The sequence below is a fragment of the Somniosus microcephalus genome, chromosome 19, assembly GCF_052327205.1.
Source record: "Somniosus microcephalus isolate GS21.2 chromosome 19, FLI_Smic_1.0, whole genome shotgun sequence".
Classification (NCBI taxonomy): Eukaryota; Metazoa; Chordata; class Chondrichthyes; order Squaliformes; family Somniosidae; genus Somniosus; species Somniosus microcephalus.
This window is the reverse complement of record NC_141005.1, coordinates 73,931,736-73,952,473: the sequence shown is the minus strand read 5'-3', so window position 1 is coordinate 73,952,473 and position 20,738 is coordinate 73,931,736. Positions and strand designations below refer to the sequence as shown.

General features: G+C 51.0%; 1 long non-coding RNA gene across 1 annotated transcript; it reads left to right on the top strand.

Moving 5' to 3' along the window:
• The first annotated feature begins 9,031 nt into the window (after nt 1–9,031).
• LOC147104908 (uncharacterized) lies at nt 9,032–14,966 on the top strand. Its single transcript, XR_015072402.1, has 2 exons — nt 9,032–9,359; nt 14,553–14,966. It is a non-coding gene; the product is annotated as an uncharacterized LOC147104908 (long non-coding RNA).
• The last annotated feature ends 5,772 nt before the right edge of the window (nt 14,967–20,738 follow it).

Below are 20,738 nucleotides of genomic sequence, written 5' to 3'. Positions count from 1 at the left end.
CACATACTGCCTGACACCAGCACATACTGCCCTCATACCAGCACATACTGTCCTCATACCAGCACATACTGCCTTCATACCAGCACATACTGCCCTCATACCAGCACATACTGCCCTCATACCAGCACATACTGCCCTCATACCAGCACATACTGCCCAATGCCAGCAGATACTGCCCTCATACCAGCACATACTGCCCAATGCCAGCACATACCACCCAATACCAGCACATACTGCCCAATACCAGCACATATGGCCCTCATACCAGCACATACTGCCCGATACCAGCACATACTGCCCGATACCAACACATACTGCCTGATACCAGCACATACTGCCCGATACCAGCACATACTGCCAAATACCAGCACATACTGCCCAATGCCAGCACATACTGCCCTCATACCAGCACATACTGCCCCCATACCAGCACATACTGCTCTCATACCAGTACGTACTGCCAAATACCAGCACACACTGCCCTCATACCAGCACATACTGCCCTCAAACCAGCACACACTGCCCTCAAACCAGCACATAATGCTCAATACCAGCACGTACTGCCCAATACCAGCACACACTGCCCTCATACCAGCACGTACTGCCCAATACCAGCACACACTGCCCTCATACCAGCATATACTGCCCAATACCAGCACACACTGCCCTCATACCAGCACACACTGCCCTCATACCAGCACATACTGCCCACATACCAGCATATACTGCCCAATACCAGCACACACTGCCCTCATACCAGCACACACTGCCCTCATACCAGCACATACTGCCCAATACAAGCACATACTGCCCTCATACCAGCACATACTGCCCTCATACCAGCACATACTGCCCTCATACCAGCACACACTGCCCTCATACCAGCACATACTGCCCTCACACCAGCACACACTGCCCTCATACCAGCACATATTGCCCAATACCAGCACATACTGCCCTCATACCAACACATACTGCCCAATACCAGCACATACTGCCATCATACCAGCACATACTGCCCTCTTACCAGCACACACTGCCCAATACCAGCACATACTGCCCTCATACCAACACATACTGCCCAATACCAGCACATACTGCCCTCATACCAGCACATACTGCCCAATACCAGCACATACTGCCCTCATACCAGCACATACTGCCCTCATACCAGTACACACTGCCCTCATACCAGCACACACTGCCCAATACCAGCACATACTGCCCTCATACCAACACATACTGCCCTCATACCAGCACATACTGCCCTCATACCAACACATACTGCCCAATACCAGCACATACTGCCCTCATACCAGCACATACTGCCCAATACCAGCACACACTGCCCTCATACCAGCACATACTGCCCTCATACCAACACATACTGCCCAATACCAGCACATACTGCCCAATACCAGCACATACTGCCCTCATACCAGCACATACTGCCCAATAGCAGCACATACTGCCCTCATACCAGCACATACTGCCCTCTTACCAGCACACACTGCCCAATACCAGCACATACTGCCCTCATACCAGCACATACTGCCCTCAAACCAGCACATACTGTCCTCATACCAGCACATACTGCCCTCATACCAGCACATACTGCCCTCATACCAGCACATACTGCCCCATAACATCACATACTGCCCAATACCAGCAGATACTGCCCCATAATAGCACATACTGCCCAATACCAGCAAATATTGCCCAATGCCAGCACATACTGCCCAATACCAGCACATACTGCCCAATACCAGCACATACGGCCCAATACCAGCACATACTGCCCAATACCAGCACATACTGCCCTCATTCGAGCTCATACTGCCCTCTTACCAGCACATATTGCCCAATACCAGCACATACTGCCCAATACCAGCACATATTGCCTTCATACCAGCACATACTGCCCGATACCAGCACATACTGCCCAATACCAGCACATACTGCCCCATAACAGCACATACTGCCCAATGCCAGCACATACTGCCTTCATACCAGCACATACTGCCCTCATACCAGCACATACTGCCCCATAACAGCACATACTGCCCAATGCCAGCACATACGGCCCAATACCAGCACATACTGCCCAATACAAGCACATACTGCCTTCATACCAGCACATACTGCCCTCATACCAGCACATACTGCCCCATAACAGCACATACTGCCCAATGCCAACACATACTGCCCAATACCAGCACATACTGCCCAATACCAGCACATACTGCCCAATACCAGCACATACTGCCTTCATACCAGCACATACTGCCCAATACCAGCACATACTGCCCAATACCAGCACATACTGCCCAATACCAGCACTTACTGCCTTCATACCAGCACATACTGCCCTCATACCAGCACATACTGCCCCATAACAGCACATAATGCCCAATGCCAGCACATACTGCCCTCATACCAGCACATACTGCCCAATACCAGCACATACTGCCCTCATTCGAGCTCATACTGCCCTCTTACCAGCACATACTGCCCAATACCAGCACATATTGCCCTCATACCAGCACATATTGCCTTCATACCAGCACATACTGCCCTCATACCAGCACATATTGCCTTCATACCAGCACATACTGCCCGATAGCAGCACATACTGCCCAATACCAGCACATACTGCCTTCATACCAGCACATACTGCCCAATACCAGCACATATTGCCTTCATACCAGCACACACTGCCCGATACCAGCACATATTGCCCAATACCAGCACATATTGGCTTCATACCAGCACATACTGCCTGATACCAGCACATACTACCCTCATACCAGCACATACTGCCAAATACCAGCACATACTTCCCTCATACCAGCACATACTGCCCACATACCAGCACATTCTGCCCTCATACCAGCACACACTGCCCTCAAACCAGCACATTCTGCCCTCAAACCAGCACACACTGCCCTCATACCAGCACATATTGCCCAATACCAGCACATACTGCCCTCATACCAACACATACTGCCCAATACCAGCACATACTGTCCTCATACCAGCACATACTGCCCTCATACCAGCACATACTGCCCAATACCAGCACATACTGCCCCATAACAGCACATACTGCCCAATGCCAGCACATACTGCCCTCATACCAGCACATACTGCCCTCATACCAGCACATACTGCCCCATAACAGCACATACTGCCCAATGCCAGCACATACGGCCCAATACCAGCACATACTGCCCAATACCAGCACATACTGCCTTCATACCAGCACATACTGCCCTCATACCAGCACATACTGCCCCATAACAGCACATACTGCCCAATGCCAGCACATACTGCCCAATACCAGCACATACTGCCCAATACCAGCACATACTGCCCAATACCAGCACATACTGCCTTCATACCAGCACATATTGCCCAATACCAGCACATACTGCCCAATACCAGCACATACTGCCCAATACCAGCACATACTGCCTTCATACCAGCACATACTGCCCTCATACCAGCACATACTACCCCATAACAGCACATACTGCCCAATGCCAGCACATACTGCCCTCATACCAGCACATACTGCCCAATACCAGCACATACAGCCCAATACCAGCACATACTGCCCGCATTCGAGCTCATACTGCCCTCTTACCAGCACATACTGCCCAATACCAGCACATATTGCCCTCATACCAGCACATATTGCCTTCATACCAGCACATACTGCCCTCATACCAGCACATATTGCCTTCATACCAGCACATACTGCCCGATACCAGCACATACTGCCCGATACCAGCACATACTGCCTTCATACCAGCACATACTGCCCAATACCAGCACATACTGCCCAATACCAGCACATATTGCCTTCATACCAGCACATACTGCCCGATACCAGCACATACTGCCCTCATACCAGCACATACTGCCCAATAGCAGCACATACTGCCCTCATACCAGCACATACTGCCCTCTTACCAACACATACTGCCCTCATACCAGCACATACTGCCCTCATACCAACACATACTGCCCAATACCAGCACATACTGCCCTCATACCAGCACATACTGCCCAATACCAGCACACACTGCCCTCATACCAGCACATACTGCCCTCATACCAACACATACTGCCCAATACCAGCACATACTGCCCAATACCAGCACATACTGCCCTCATACCAGCACATACTGCCCAATAGCAGCACATACTGCCCTCATACCAGCACATACTGCCCAATACCAGCACACACTGCCCTCATACCAGCACATACTGCCCTCATACCAGCACATACTGCCCAATAGCAGCACATACTGCCCTCATACCAGCACATACTGCCCTCTTACCAGCACACACTGCCCAATACCAGCACATACTGCCCTCATACCAGCACATACTGCCCTCAAACCAGCACATACTGTCCTCATACCAGCACATACTGCCCTCATACCAGCACATACTGCCCTCATACCAGCACATACTGCCCCATAACATCACATACTGCCCAATACCAGCAGATACTGCCCCATAATAGCACATACTGCCCAATACCAGCACATATTGCCCAATGCCAGCACATACTGCCCAATACCAGCACATACTGCCCAATACCAGCACATACGGCCCAATACCAGCACATACTGCCCAATACCAGCACATACTGCCCTCATTCGAGCTCATACTGCCCTCTTACCAGCACATATTGCCCAATACCAGCACATACTGCCCAATACCAGCACATATTGCCTTCATACCAGCACATACTGCCCGATACCAGCACATACTGCCCAATACCAGCACATACTGCCCCATAACAGCACATACTGCCCAATGCCAGCACATACTGCCTTCATACCAGCACATACTGCCCTCATACCAGCACATACTGCCCCATAACAGCACATACTGCCCAATGCCAGCACATACGGCCCAATACCAGCACATACTGCCCAATACAAGCACATACTGCCTTCATACCAGCACATACTGCCCTCATACCAGCACATACTGCCCCATAACAGCACATACTGCCCAATGCCAGCACATACTGCCCAATACCAGCACATACTGCCCAATACCAGCACATACTGCCCAATACCAGCACATACTGCCCAATACCAGCACATACTGCCTTCATACCAGCACATACTGCCCAATACCAGCACATACTGCCCAATACCAGCACATACTGCCCAATACCAGCACTTACTGCCTTCATACCAGCACATACTGCCCTCATACCAGCACATACTGCCCCATAACAGCACATAATGCCCAATGCCAGCACATACTGCCCTCATACCAGCACATACTGCCCAATACCAGCACATACGGCCCAATACCAGCACATACTGCCCTCATTCGAGCTCATACTGCCCTCTTACCAGCACATACTGCCCAATACCAGCACATATTGCCCTCATACCAGCACATATTGCCTTCATACCAGCACATACTGCCCTCATACCAGCACATATTGCCTTCATACCTGCACATACTGTCCGATACCAGAACATATTGTCCTGGATGGTGTTGAGCTTCTTGAGTGTTGTTGGAGCTGCGCTTTTCCAGGCGAGTGTAGAATATTCCATCACACTCCTTACTTGTGCCTTGTGGAAAGGCTTTGGGGAGTCAGGAGGTGAGACACTCGCCGCAGAATACCTAGCCTCTGACCTGCTCTTGTTGCCACAGTATTTATGTGGCTGGTCCAGTTAAGTTTCTGGTCAATGGTGACCCCCAGGATGTTGATGGTGGGGTATTTGGCGATGGTAATGCCATTGAATGTCAAGGAGCAGTGGTTAGACTCTTGTTTATTGGAGATAGTCATTGCCTGGTACTTGTGCGGCGTGAATGTTACCTGCCACTTATCAGCCCAAGCCTGAATGTCGTCCAGGTCTTGCTGCATGCGGGCATGGACTGCTTCATTATCTGAGGTGTTGCGAATGGAACTGAACACTGTGCAATCATCAACAAACATCCCCACTTCTAACCTTATAATGGAGGGAAGATCATTGATGGAGGGAAGGTCATTGATGAAGCAGCTGAAGATGGTTGGACCTAGGACACTGCCCTGAGGAACTCCTGCAGTGATGTCCTGGGGCTGAGATGATTGCCCTCCAACCACCACAACCATCTTCCTTTGTGCTAAGTATGACTCCAGCCAGTGAGAGTTTCCCCCTGATTCCCACTGACTTCAGTTTTACTAGGACTCCTTGATGCCACACTCGGCCAAATGCTGCCTTGATGTCAAGGGAGTCACTCTCACCTCACCTCTGGAATTCAGCGCTTTTGTCCATGTTTGGACCAAGGCTGTAATGAGGTCTGGATCTGAGAGGTCTTGGCAGAACCCAAACTGAGCATTGGTGAGCAGGTTTTTGGTGAGCAAGTGCCGCTTGATAGCACTGTCGATGACACCTTCCATCACTTTGCTGATGATTGAGAGTAGACTGATGGGGCAGTAATTGGCAGATTGGATTTGTCCTGTTTTTTGTGGACAGGACATACCTGGGCAGTTTTCCACATTGTTGGGTAGATGCCAGTGTTGTAGCTGTACTGGAACAGCTTGGCTAGAGGCGTGGCCAGTTCTGGAGCACAAGTCTTCAGCACGATAGCCGGGATGTTGTCGGGGCCCATAGCCCTTGCGGTATTCAGTGCGCTCAGCCATTTCTTGATATCATGTGGAGTGAATCAAATTGGCTGAAGGCTGGCTTCTTTGGTGGTGGGGACCTCAGGAGGAGGTCGATATGGATCATCCACTCGGCACTTCTGGCTGAAGATGGTTGCAAATGCTTCAGCCTTGTCTTATACACTCATGTGCTGGGCTCCACCATCATTGAGGATGGGGATGTTCATGGAGCCTCCTCCTGCCGTTAGTTGTTTAATGGTCCAACACCATTCGCGACTGGATGTGGCAGGACTGCAGAGCTTTGATCTGATCTGTTGATTGTGGGATCATTTAGCCCTGTCTATAGCATGCTGCTTCCACTGTTTAGCATGCATGTAGTCCTGTGTTGCAACTTCCCCAGGTTGGCATCTCATTTTTAGGTACACCTGGTGTTGCTCCTGGCATGCTCTTCTACACTCCTCATTGACCCAGATTTGGTCCACTGGCTTGATGGTAATGGTAGAGTGAGGGATATGCTGGGCCATGAGGTTACAGATTGTGGTGGAATACAGTTCTGCTGCTGCTGATGGTCCACAGCACCTCATGGATGCCCAGTTTTGAGCAGCTAGATCTGTTCTGAATCTATCCCTTTTAGCACGGTGGTAGTGCCACACAACACATGTGTGTGAGGAGTGTGTGTGTGTGTGAGGAGTGGGTGTGAGTGTGTGAGGAGTGTGTGTGTGTGTGAGGAGTGGGTGTGAGTGTGTGAGGAGTGTGTGTGTGTGTGAGGAGTGTGTGTGTGTGAGTGTGAGGAGTGTGTGTGTGAGTGTGAGGAGTGTGAGGAGTGTGTGTGTGAGTGTGAGGAGTGTGTGTGAGTGTGAGGAGTGTGTGTGAGGGTGAGGAGTGTGTGTGTGAGTGTGAGGAGTGTGTGTGTGTGTGTGTGTGAGGGGTGTGTGTGTGTGAGTGTGAGGAGTGTGTGTGTGCGAGGAGTCATTGAGTCATACGGCACAGAAGGAGGCCAATCAGCCCATCGAGTCCGTGTCGGCTCTCTGTAGAGCAATCCAGTCAGTCCCATTCCCCTGCTCTATCCCCGTAGCCCTGCAAGTTTATTTCCCTCAAGTGCCTATCCAGTCTCCCCTTGAAAACATTGAGTGTCTCCGCTTCCACCACTTCCGTCGGCAGCGAGTTCCAGGTCCTCACCACTCGCTGCATAAAAAAGTTTTTCCTCGTGTCCCCCCTGTATCTCTTGCCCAAAACCTTAAATCTGTGTCTCCTAGTCCTTGTACCATCAACTAGTGGGAACAACCTTTCCCCATCTAGCCTATCAAAACCCGTCATAATCTTGTACACCTCGATCAAATCACCCCTCAGCCTCCTTTGCTCTAATGAAAACAAATCCAGCTTCTCCAACCTGTCCTTGTAGCTAAGATCCCCCATCCCCGGAACCATTCTGGTAAATCTCCTCTGCACCCTCTCAAGGGCCTTCACATCCTTCCTAAAGTGTGGTGCCCAGAACTGGACGCAATACTCCAGTTGTGGCCTAACCAGAGCTTTATAAAGGTTCAGCATAACTGTGAGTGACAGGATTGGCCCCTCCCCTGTGAGTGACAGGATTGGCCCCTCCCCCTGTTAGTGACAGGATTGGCCCCGCCCCCTGTGAGTGAAAGGATTGGCCCCTCCCCCTGTGAGTGACAGGATTGGCCTCCCCCTGTGAGTGACAGGATTGGCCCCTCCCCTGTGAGTGACAGGATTGGCTCCTCCCCTGTGAGTGAGAGGATTGGCCCCTCCCCTGTGAGTGACAGGATTGGCCCCTCCCCCTGTGAGTGACAGGATTGGCCCCCCCTGTGAGTGACAGGATTGGCCCCTCCCCTGTGAGTGACAGGATTGGCCCCTCCCCTGTGAGTGACAGGATTGGCCCCTCCCCTGTGAGTGACAGGATTGGCCCCTCCCCCGTGAGTGACAGGATTGAGCCACTCCCTCTCTGACAGAATTGAGCCCCTCCCCCTGAGTGACAGGATTGGCCCCTCCCCCTCTGACAGAATTGAGCCCCTCCCCCTGTGAGTGACAGGATTGGCCCCTCCCCTGTGAGTGACAGGATTGGGCCCTCCCCCTGTGAGTGGGATTGGCCCCTCCCCTGTGTGTGACAGCACTGGCCCCTCCCCCTGTGAGTGACAGGATTGGCCCCTCCCTCTGTGAGTGACAGGATTGTCCCCACCCCCTATGAGTGACAGGATTGGCCCCTCCCCCTGTGAGTGACAGGATTGGCCCCGCCCCCTGTGAGTGACAGGATTGGCCCCGCCCCCTGTGAGTGACAGGATTGGCCTCTCCCCTGTGAGTGACAGGATTGGCCCTCCCCCTGTGAGTGACAGGATTGGCCCCGCCCCCTGTGAGTGACAGGATTGGCCCCTCCCCTGTGAGTGACAGGATTGGCCTCAGTCCCTCACTGAGCTCCTGTGTAACGCCTCGAATGGAGTCACTATGTGAGGCCCTCAGTCTAACCACAATGTGACCTGTGATGGAGCGTCTGTTCCAGCTGGGGCCTGAGAGAGTGTGGAAACTACATCAGAGAACAGATGACAACAGAAAATGATGGAAAAACTCAGCAGGTCAGGCAACATCCGTGGAGAGAAATTTGAGTTGACGTTTCGGGTCGAACCCTTCAGAGAACAGATATTGGACAACCAAGGTGAACAGGGAGTCTGCATCTCCCTCTAGTGAGCGGACTCTGCTTTACAGCTGCTCCTGGTCATTGCAGGTCAGTCAGCGAACTCAGGGCCAGAATTTTCTGTACCTGGGTGGGTCGGGTGTGGGCGGGTCACGACCCTGTTGTCGCTTTCATCCCGCTGCAGAAATCAACTTCGCGCTAATGGGGCCTATTAAGCCCACCCTGCGCTTTACCCGGCCCTATTAAATGGTGCAGGTTTGATGATGTCATTGATGATATGTTTTCATCCGGGACATTTAAAGGAGCCACTGTGAGGGTGCCGGTTAGTTCTCCTAGTAACCCCTAGGTGGCACCTTCATGAGTGGTTACCCTCTCTTTTTATTCGACCAAAAACAAGTTCACAAATAAACTGACAAAAAACCAATAACCCTATTAAATACATGAGTGGTTACCCCTGTGTTAATCCTTATTGGGCTTATGAGTTTCACCTGTGATTTGTAGTATATAAGTTCTGTTTTCCCCCTTCTCTGTGCTCAGTCTTGACAAGCCTTTGGGTCAAGTGGTTGTTTGTCAGAGCTTCTAAAGTGTAATTGTATCTTTGTGTTTATTAAGTAAAGTACTTTGTTTGAACTTTATACCTGCCTCTAGCCTCGTCTCTGCACTTGGGTCCAGAACCAGCCTTGCCCTGACAGCAAGACTGAGCCATTATGGACCCAGCAGTGATGGAGGAACTTCGTTCTATTCTTTCCCATCAAGGTGCTTTCCTCGGCTGCCTTGAGCAACTTCTCCAAAGCATTTCGGACAAGGTAGATACGTGGACTCCGACCATTCAACACCTAGCTGCTGTGGCTTCTGCTCAGGATGTTCCTTGTCAGTCAGTTCCTTTGGGTGCTACCCCACCGGTCGCCGATCGCCGGACTTACCGAGAGCCTCGCCTACCTGCGCCGGAGTGCTATGATGGTGATCCAGGCAAGTGTCGTGGTTTCCTGACCCAGTGCTTCCTGGTTTTTGAACTTCAACCTTCCATGTTCCATTCACCTCGCTCTAAGGTAGAATTCATTATTTCACTACTCTCGGGAAAAGCTCTCGCCTGGGCTACCGCTATCTGGGAGCAGCAATCTTCGGTCTGCTTTGACGTTGTCGATTTCACCAAAGAGATGGGCAAGGTCTTTGACCATCCTGTGAGTGGACGGGTGGCAGCTAAGAGACTTTTGAATCTCTGCCAGGGCGGCTGCAGCGTAGCCGACTTCGCCATTGAGTTCCGCACACTCGCTGTGGAGAGTCGCTGGAACACCGAGGCCCTTCTTTCCATGGTTTTTTTACGGCCTTTCCGGAACTATCAAGGATGAACTAGCGTCCAGAGAGATCCCGGAGGACCTTGACCCGCTCATCTCCCTTGCTGTCAGAGTGGATAACCGCCTCCGGGAGCATGCTAGAGAGAGGAGATTCACTACTTCCACCGGGGTGAGATCGTCCGGTGTTCCGGATCTGACCAGGAGTTTCCAAGTACCCCTGAGTCCACCTGTTAGCACGGAAGAGACACCTATGCAACTCGGCAGAACTTGGCTCTCCCAGGTTGAGAGACAGAGGAGATTGAGAGAGGGGTGTTGTCTTTACTGTGGCCTGTCTGGTCATTTCAGAGCCACATGCCCAGAGCTCCAGGAACAAGCCAGGAGGATTGGGGAGATACGGACTGATCAAACCCCTTCTCCCACCCCTTCAGTCTTCCAAACCCTGATTCCTGCTCGTCTCTCTTGGGAGGGAAAGCAGTTCAATCTGCAGGCGTTCATTGACTCCGGGGCCGTGGGTTGTTTTATTGACCGTACCCTGGTGCACAGACTGAAAATTCCTTTCTCCCGCCTGGACAAGCCTTTACAAGTCACCGCCCTCGATGGCAGGCCCCTTGGTTCTGGGCACGTTCATCATATCACGAGTGTTACAGGTCCAAGTGGGGGAGAGACATCAAGAGTTGTTGCAGTTTCACCTGATAGATTCCCCTGAGCTCCCTCTCGTTCTTGGACACCCGTGGCTCTTTCTCCACAACCCTCATATTGACTGGACTACTGGCACGGTGCTGGAGTGGGGCCCTTCATGTTCAACTAACTGTCTCAAGGTCTTCCCTAGTCTGCCTCGTCCTTCCTCTCCCGAGCCAGCCGATCAGCTGGACCTTGCTCGTGTGCCTCCTGAGTATTCGGACCTCCATGCGGTATTTAGTAAAGGGCGGTCCTCTACACTCCCCCCACACCGGCCCTACGACTGTGCGATTGATCTCCTGCCTGGCACTAGCCCCCCTCGGGGTCGGCTCTACACTCTCTCTGGCCCTGAGAATGTTTCGATGGAGGAATATATCAAAGAAGCCCTTGCCACAGGTTTCATTCGTCCTTCCACCTCCCCAGCGAGTGCAGGTTTCTTTTTTTGTAAAAAAGAAGGATGGTGGTCTCGGACCTTGTATAGGACTATCGGGGGCTTAACAAAATTACGATTAAGAACCGCTATCCTCTCCCTTTGATGTCTTCAGCGTTTGAGCAGCTACAGGGAGCTACCATCTTCTCCAAACTTGACCTCCGCAACGCATATAACCTGGTCCGCATTAGGGAGGGGGATGAATGGAAAACTGCCTTTATCACCCCGAGCGGTCACTGGGAATACCTTGTCATGCCCTTTGGTCTCACTAATGCTCCTGCTGTCTTCCAGGCTCTGGTCAATGACGTGCTCCGGGACCTGCTGAATCAGTTCGTGTTTGTTTATTTGGATGACATTCTCATCTTCTCGAAGTCCCCCCAGCAGCATGTCCAACACGTCAGGCGGGTGTTGCAGAGGCTCTTGGAGAGCCGTCTCTTTGTCAAACCCGAGAAGTGTGAATTCCACATCACTAAGGTCACCTTCCTGGGCTACGTTATCTCTGGTGGAAGCGTCCAGATGGATCCGAGTAAGGTTCAAGCCGTCCTGAACTGGCCGAGTCCCACGTCGGTTAAGCCGATTCAGCGGTTCCTGGGATTCGCCAACTTTTACAGACGCTTCATCCGTAACTTCAGCTCCCTTGCCGCTCCCCTCTCTGCATTGACCAAGGGCTCGTCTTTACGGTTCAGCTGGTGTTCTGAAGCAGAACGGGCCTTCCAGGAGCTCAAACAACGCTTCACCTCCGCCCCCATTCTGATGTATCCCGATCCCACCCTGCCCTTCATCGTAGAGGTGGATGCCTTGGATATTGGAGTTGGGGCTGTCCTGTCCCAGCGCTCCCCCAAGGACCAAAAACTTCATCCCTGTGCCGCCTTCTCCTGTCGCCTGAAGCCAGCTGAGTGTAACTATGATGTCGGCAACAGGGAGCTTTTGGCAGTTAAGTTGGCCTTGGAGGAGTGGAGACACTGGTTGGAGGGAGCGGAACATCCTTTTGTCGTCTGGACCGACCATAAGAACCTGATATATATTCAGGACGCTAAGCGCCTCAACCCCCGGCAGGCCAGGTGGGCACTCTTCTTTAACCGGTTCAACTTTCTCCTGTCGTACCGCCCAGGGTCGAAGAACCTCAAACCGGATGCCCTTTCTCGCCAGTTTGACCCCTCGGAAAAGGACCGGATTCCGGAACCTATCGTCCCTAGTTCCTGCATCGTGGCTCCCGTCGTGTGGGAGATTGAGACTGTGGTGCGAAGGGCCCAACGTCGGGAGGGCGATCCCGGAGGAGGCCCTCCTAATAAACTATATGTTCCCAGTCGAGTGTGCGCCCAGGTCCTTCAATGGGGCCATTCTTCTCGATTGATGGGTCATCCTGGGATCCATCAGACTCTCGAGTTTCTTAAAAGGAGGTTCTGGTGGCCCGCTATGGAAGCCGACACCCGGGCCTTTGTCTCCGCTTGTCCCGTCTGTGCCCAGAACAAGACATCCCGACAACCTCCGCTTGGTCTCCTGCATCCCTTGCCTATTCCCAGCCGTCCCTGGTCTCACATCGCCCTGGATTTCATCGCCAGGCTACCTCCATCTGAAGGATTCACCACCATCCTAGTTGTGGTTGATCGCTTTTCAAAGGCTGCTCACTTCGTTCCTCTTATCAAGCTTCCCTCTGCCAGGGAGACCGCCCAGCTGGTTGTCCAACACGTCTTCCGCCTCCATGGCTTGCCCCTGGATGTTGTCTCTGACCGTGGTCCTCAGTTATCATATCAGTTTTGGAAGGCCTTTTGTTCCCTCCTGGGGGCTTCCGTCAGTCTCTTCGGGGTTCCACCCTCAATCTAACGGCCAGACTGAGAACTAATCAGGATCTGGAGAGGGTGCTACGAAGCTTTGTGTCCTCCAATCCTTCCTCCTGGAGCAAGTACCTGGTCTGGGCAGAGTATGCACATAATACCCTTCAGAGCTCCTCCACTGGTCTTTCGCCTTTTGAGTGCCAATATGGCTTCCAACCGCCACTCTTCCCGGAACAGGAGAGGGAGGTAGGAGTGCTGGCTGCCCAGGGGTTAGTCCAACGCTGCCGTCGTACCTGGAGGAGGGTCCGATCCGCCTTGCGGCTTGCCTCATCTCGGCAGAAGGTACAAGCCGACCGTCACAGTCGCCCAGCTCCTCGGTTCCGGACCGGACAGAAGGTCTGGCCGTCTACCAAGAATCTTCCGCTCCATGTGGAGTCCCGCAAGTTGGCTCCCGGGTTCATAGGACCTTTTAGGATTTTGGAGCAAGTAAACCCTGTGGCCTACCGGCTCTTCCTTCCTCGATCGATGAGGATACATCCCACATTTCATGTCTCTCACCTCAAGCTGGTACTTACTAGTCCCTTGGTTCCTGTGGCTAGACCCCCCCGCCCCATATGATCGACGGCCAGCAAGCCTTCACGGTCCGTCGCCTCCTTGATTGTCGCCGGGTCAGGAGGAGCATCCAATACCTGGTTGACTGGGAGGGTTTCGGTCCTGAAGAGCGTTCCTGGGTTCCGGCCTGGGGCATTTTGGATCCGGAACTCATAAGGGATTTTCGCCATCGCCACCCGGCTCGTCCAGGAGGAACGTCGCGAGCCGTTCCTAGGGGAGGGGGTCCTGTGAGGGTGCCGGTTAGTTCTCCTAATAACCCCTAGGTGGCACCTTCATGAGTGGTTACCCCTGTGTTAATCCTTAATTGACTGTTATTGGGCTTATGAGTTTCACCTGTGATTTGTAGTATATAAGTTCTGTTTCCCCCCTTCTCTGTGCTCAGTCTTGACAAGCCTTTGTGTCAAGTGGTTGCTTGTCAGAGCTTCTAAAGTGTAATTGTATCTTTGTGTTTATTAAGTAAAGTACTTTGTTTGAACTTTATACCTGCCTCTAGCCTTGTCTCTCCACTTGGGTCCAGAACCAGCCTCGCCCTGACAGCCACATTGCATTTGAAGGTTCATCTAGGAGTGTGCACTGGAGGCTTTGATTGCTCCAAACAGTTGGAGAGATGACTGTGTGGCGGAGCCACCAAAGGACTCGGATCGTTTGTATATAATTCCTTTAACAACATGTTAGCTACAGTCTGAGTCTGTATCTTTATTTATGCTGTTTAACTGTACAGAGCGTGGTTACTTTAACAGCGCGGCTAAAACGTAATGACGTCACGCCGTTCATCACGTGATCCCCCACTGGCAGGAAAAACGTGATGATGTCATGACAGCCTCCGAAGAGAGCAGATCTACATTCGATGTTATCCTGCAGTTTTTTGTTAAAACCTGTTTGTTTCATTAAAGTTCGTTTTGTTTGATCGCCTGAGTAGAACTCAGTCTTTTAGTTAGGAACCCACATTCCTACATTGGTGACCCCAACTTTCGCGAACGGTTTTCGCGGAAGATCTTCAGCATGGAAACGAACGCTGTGACTCTGAAACTGCCACAGTTCTGGGAGCAACCAGCCGCGTGGTTCATCCAGGCTGAAGCCCGGTTCGCCATCAGGAACATCGTCACGGATCAGACCCGTTATTACTACGTGGTCTCCGCCCTCAATAGTGGCACTGCCTCGCGGATCGTCAGCCTACTCGGTAGTCCACATACTGACCGCAAGTATGATACGTTAAAGGCGCGGTTGCTACAAGTCTTCGGGCTCTCGAAGTCAGAACGCGCTCGCCGGCTTCTTGCTATGCCCGGCCTTGGGGACTCCAAACCGTCCGAGCTCATGAGCCAAATGCTCACGCTCTTAGGTGCCGAACCGGAATGCTTCCTCTTCCGGGAGCTTTTCCTCTGCCAACTGCTGGAGCAGGTGCAGGCTGCCCTAGCCAGGGCCAAGGTCACAGACTGCGCAGAGCTTGCTGCCGAAGCAGATAAGATTTTCACAGTAACCCAGCAGTGCTGCGCTGCCACGAGACACCCATCCCCCACAGACGCGGCTCCAGCTCCTCGCAGCGGGCTGCTGCTCCTACCACGCCCGTTTTGGCACGAAAGCACGATGCTGCCACTCTCCCTGCAGCTTTTCGCCCCAAAAAAAACAAAGCTCCTGCAGCGTTCCTGGCGAAGGAGGACCAGGTCTAATGGGCGCTCCGCGGCTGCGATGGCCATCGGATCTTCGGGGAAACTTCTTTTCATCACCGACTCCCTATCGGGTCGGCGTTTCCTTTGCGGCACCGGGGCGCAGTGTAGCATCCTACCTGCATCGAATCTCGATATTCAAGCTGGGGGCCACGGCCTTTCCCTCAAGGCGACTAATGGCGCAGCCATTCGAACTTTCGGAAAACGGCGGGTCCAGTTGTGTTTCGGCGGTCAGCGTTTCCATTGGGAATTCGTCACGGCCAAAGTCTCGCAGGCCATCCTAGGGGCGGATTTTCTGTGTGCCAACGGCCTCCTCGTCTATGTCCGGCACCGCCGGTTGATCAACACGGCCACGTTCCACTCGATTCCGTGCCACCGCATTAACGCCGTGTCACGCTCTATCGCCTGTGCGTTCCCATCTCCAGATGACTTCACTCGGCTCCTCCGAGTTCCTGGAGCTGAGCGGCCCACTTTCTCCTCCTCGGCCACGAAGCATGGTGTTGAACATCATATCACCACTGCTGGCTTTCCGGTTTATGCATGGGCTCGAAGGCTTGAACCGGGCAAGCTCGTGGCTGCGAAAGCGGAGTTCGACACGATGGAGCGGCTGGGGATTATTCGCCGGTCGAATAGTCCCTGGTCTTCGCCTCTCGACATTGTTCAGAAACCGGGCGGCGGCTGGCGGCCATGCGGCGACTACCGACGCCTGAACGACGCCACTACTCCTGATCGGTACCCGATCCCGCATATTCAGGATTTCTCGGCCCAGTTGGCGGGAAATTCCATCTTTTCAAAAGTCGACCTCGTCCGTGGGTATCACCAGGTTCCCGTGCACCCACAAGACGTCCCAAAAACCGCAGTCATCACCCCGTTCGGCCTTTTTGAGTACCTACGGATGCCGTTTGGCTTCAAGAACGCGGCACAGGCTTTCCAGCGCTTGATGGACTCCGTGCTCCGAGACCTAAACACATTCACTCCCACTTTCTCACAGACTCACTTTCACACGATTACTCACACTTTCACATGCTCACTCACGCTTTCTCTCACACTCACACTTTCACTCACTCACACTTTCACATACACTCACTTTCACACACTCATGCACACTCACACACTCACACATTCACACTATCACTCTTTCACTTTCACACTCGCTTACTTTCACACACTCACTTTCTCACACTCGCTCACACATTCTCACGCTCACTCACACTTTCTCACTCTCAATTTCACACTCACTTTCACATGCTCACTCTCACTTTCATACACACTCACACTTTCACTCACTCACTCACACTTTCACATACAATCACTTTCACACACTCGCACGCTTTCTCTCGCACGCTTTCTCACACACTCTCTTTCACACACATGCGCACTTTCTCACACACACACACACACATTTTGACACACACTCTCTTTCTCACACTCGCTCTTTCACTCACTCACTCTCTTTCACACACTCACGCACACTTTCACACTCACTCACACGTGCACACTTTTACACACGTGCACAATTTCACACACGCACGTTCACACACACTCACTCGTGCTTTCACACACTCACACTTTCACACACTCACACTTATACACTCAAACTCACTCATACACTCACTCACACTTTCACAAATGCACTCACACTTTCACACACACTCACTTTCACACGTACACTCACACCTTCACACACTCAAGCACACTTTTGCACACTCACACACTCACACACTCACACTTTCACACACACTTTTTCACACACTCTCTCACACACACTTTCACACACTCACACTTTCACATACACACATGCTCCTTCACACTTTCACACATTCACACATTCACACTATCACATACTCACACCTTCATTCACACACACACACTCACTTACTTTCACACGCTCACTCTCTCTCTCTCTCTCTCTCTCTCACTCTCTCTCTCACTCAATTTCACACACTCACTCACACTTTCACATACACTCACTTTCACACACTCACACTTTCACACACACTCACATTCACACACTCACACAAACTTCCACACACTCACACTTTCACACTCACTCACTTTCACATGCTCACTCACGCTTTCTCACACTCACTCACGCTTTCACACACTCACTTTCACAAACATATGCACACTTTCATGCACTCACACTTTCACACACTCACATTCACACACACACTCAGTTACACACTCACTCACACTCACTTTCACACACACTCACTTTCACACACTCACTCTCTCTTTCACACTCACACTCTCACTTTCACACGCTCACTTTCACACGCTCTTTCACACTTACTTTCACACACACTCACCCATTCACTCACTCACTCACACTTTCACACACTCACTTTCACACACATTCACACTCACTTTCTCACTCACACTCACACTCACACTCACACTCACACATTCACTTTCATATGATCACTCTCACTTTCACATGCTCACTCTCTCTTTCTCACACACTCACACTTTCATACACACTCACACTTTCACTCACTTTCACACACTGACTCACACACACACTTTCACACACTCATGCACACTTTCACACGCACACTTTCACACACACATTCAATCTTTCACACACTCACTTTCACACACTCATGCACACTTTCACACACACACTTTCACATGTACACTCACTTCCACACACTCTCTATCAAACACTCACACACTTTCACACACTCACACTTTCACACATACATTCACACTTTCACACACACTCACTTTCACACACTCATGCACCCTTCCACACACACTCACTCACGCTTTCACAAATGCACTAACACTTTCTCACACACTCACTTTCACACACTCACACACTCATGCACACTTTCACACAAACTCACTTTCAAACACTCATGCACACTCACACTTTCACATGCACACTCACACTTTCACACAGACTCACTCACACTTTCACACACACTCACCCACAGGTTCACACACACTCACCCTTTCACTCACCAACTCACACTTTCACAAACATACGCACACTTTCACACTCACTCTTTCATACATTCACCTTCACACACTCATGCACACTTTCACACATGCACTCTCACTTTCACTCACTCGCACTTTCACACACACTCACTCAATTTCACACACTCACACACTCACTCACACTTTCAACACACACACACATTCACATGCTCACTCACACTTTCACACTCACTTTCACTCACTCACACTTTAACCACACTCACTTTCTCACACTCACTCACACTTTCACACACACTCACTCACACTTTCACACACACTAACTCACACTTTCACACACACTCACTCACACTTTCACACACACTCACTCACACCTTCACACACACTCACTCACACTTTCACACACACTCACTCACACTTTCACACACACTCACTCACTCACACTTTCTCACACACTCACACATACACTCACACTTTCACACACACTCCCTTTCACATACTCACTCATGCTTTTACACACTCACTTTCACACACTCACTCACACTTTCACAAATGCACTAACACTTTCACACACACTCTCACATACTCACTTTCACACACTCTCGCACACGTTCACACACTCTCTTTCAAACACTCTCACACTTTCACATGCTCACTCACACACTTTCACACAGCCTCACTTTCACATGATCACTCACCCTTTCACACTCTCTTTCACATGCTCACTCACACTTTCACACACACTCACACTTTCACACTCGCTCACACTTTCACACACTCACTCACGCTTTCACACTCATGCGCACTTTCGCAAACATACGCACACTTTCATGCACTCATGCACACTTTCACACACACATTTACACACTCACGCGCACTTGCACACTCACTTTCACACACTCACACACACACTCACTCACACTTTCATACTCACTTGCACACGCACACGCACACTTACACACTCACGCTCACTTTCACACATACGCTCACACTTTCACACACTCACTTTCTCACACTCACTCACAATTTCACACTCACTTACACTTTCACACACCCACTCACTTTCACACACCCACTTTCACATGCTCCTTCACACTTTCACACTATCACACATTCACTCACTTACTTTCACACACACTCACTTTCACACACTCATGCACATTTTCACACACACACTCACACTTTCACTCACTCACATTTTCTCACACTCACTCATACTTTCACACACTCACATTCACACACTCATGCACACTTTTGCACGCTCACTTTCTCACACTCTCACACTTCCACACTCTCTCTCTTTCACACACTCACTCACACTTTCACACACTCATTCAGTCTTTCACACACACACTTTCACATGCTCCTTCACACTTTCACACATTCAAACTATTACTCATTCAAACATTCACACACATTTTCTCTCAAACTCACTTTCACACACTCACTCACACATTCACACGCTCACTCACACTTTCAAACACTCACTCACACTTACACTCTCTCACTTTCACACACTCTCTTTCACACACACGCACACTTACTCACACTCACTTTCACACACACACTCACTCACTTTCACACACTCGCGCAATTTCACACACTTTCACACTCACTTTCACATGCTCCTTCACACTTTCACACTATCACACTCGTTCACACTCACTTTCACACGCACTCAATTTCACACACTCATCCACACATTCTCACAATTACTCACACTTTCACACACTCACTCCCACTTTCACACAGACTCACTTTCACACAATTACTCACTTTCACACTCTCTTTCACATGCTCACTCACGCTTTCACACACTCACACTTTCACACATGCACACTTTCACACACACTTTCACTCACTCATGCTTTCACACACACTCACACTATCACACGTTCACTCACACTTTCACATTCACTTTGGCATGCTCACACACACTTTCTCACTCACTCACACTTTCATACACACTCACACTTTCACACACTCACTCTCACTTTCACACTCACTCACTTTCACATGCCCTTTCACACACCCACTCACACTTTCACACATACATTCACACTTCCACACAC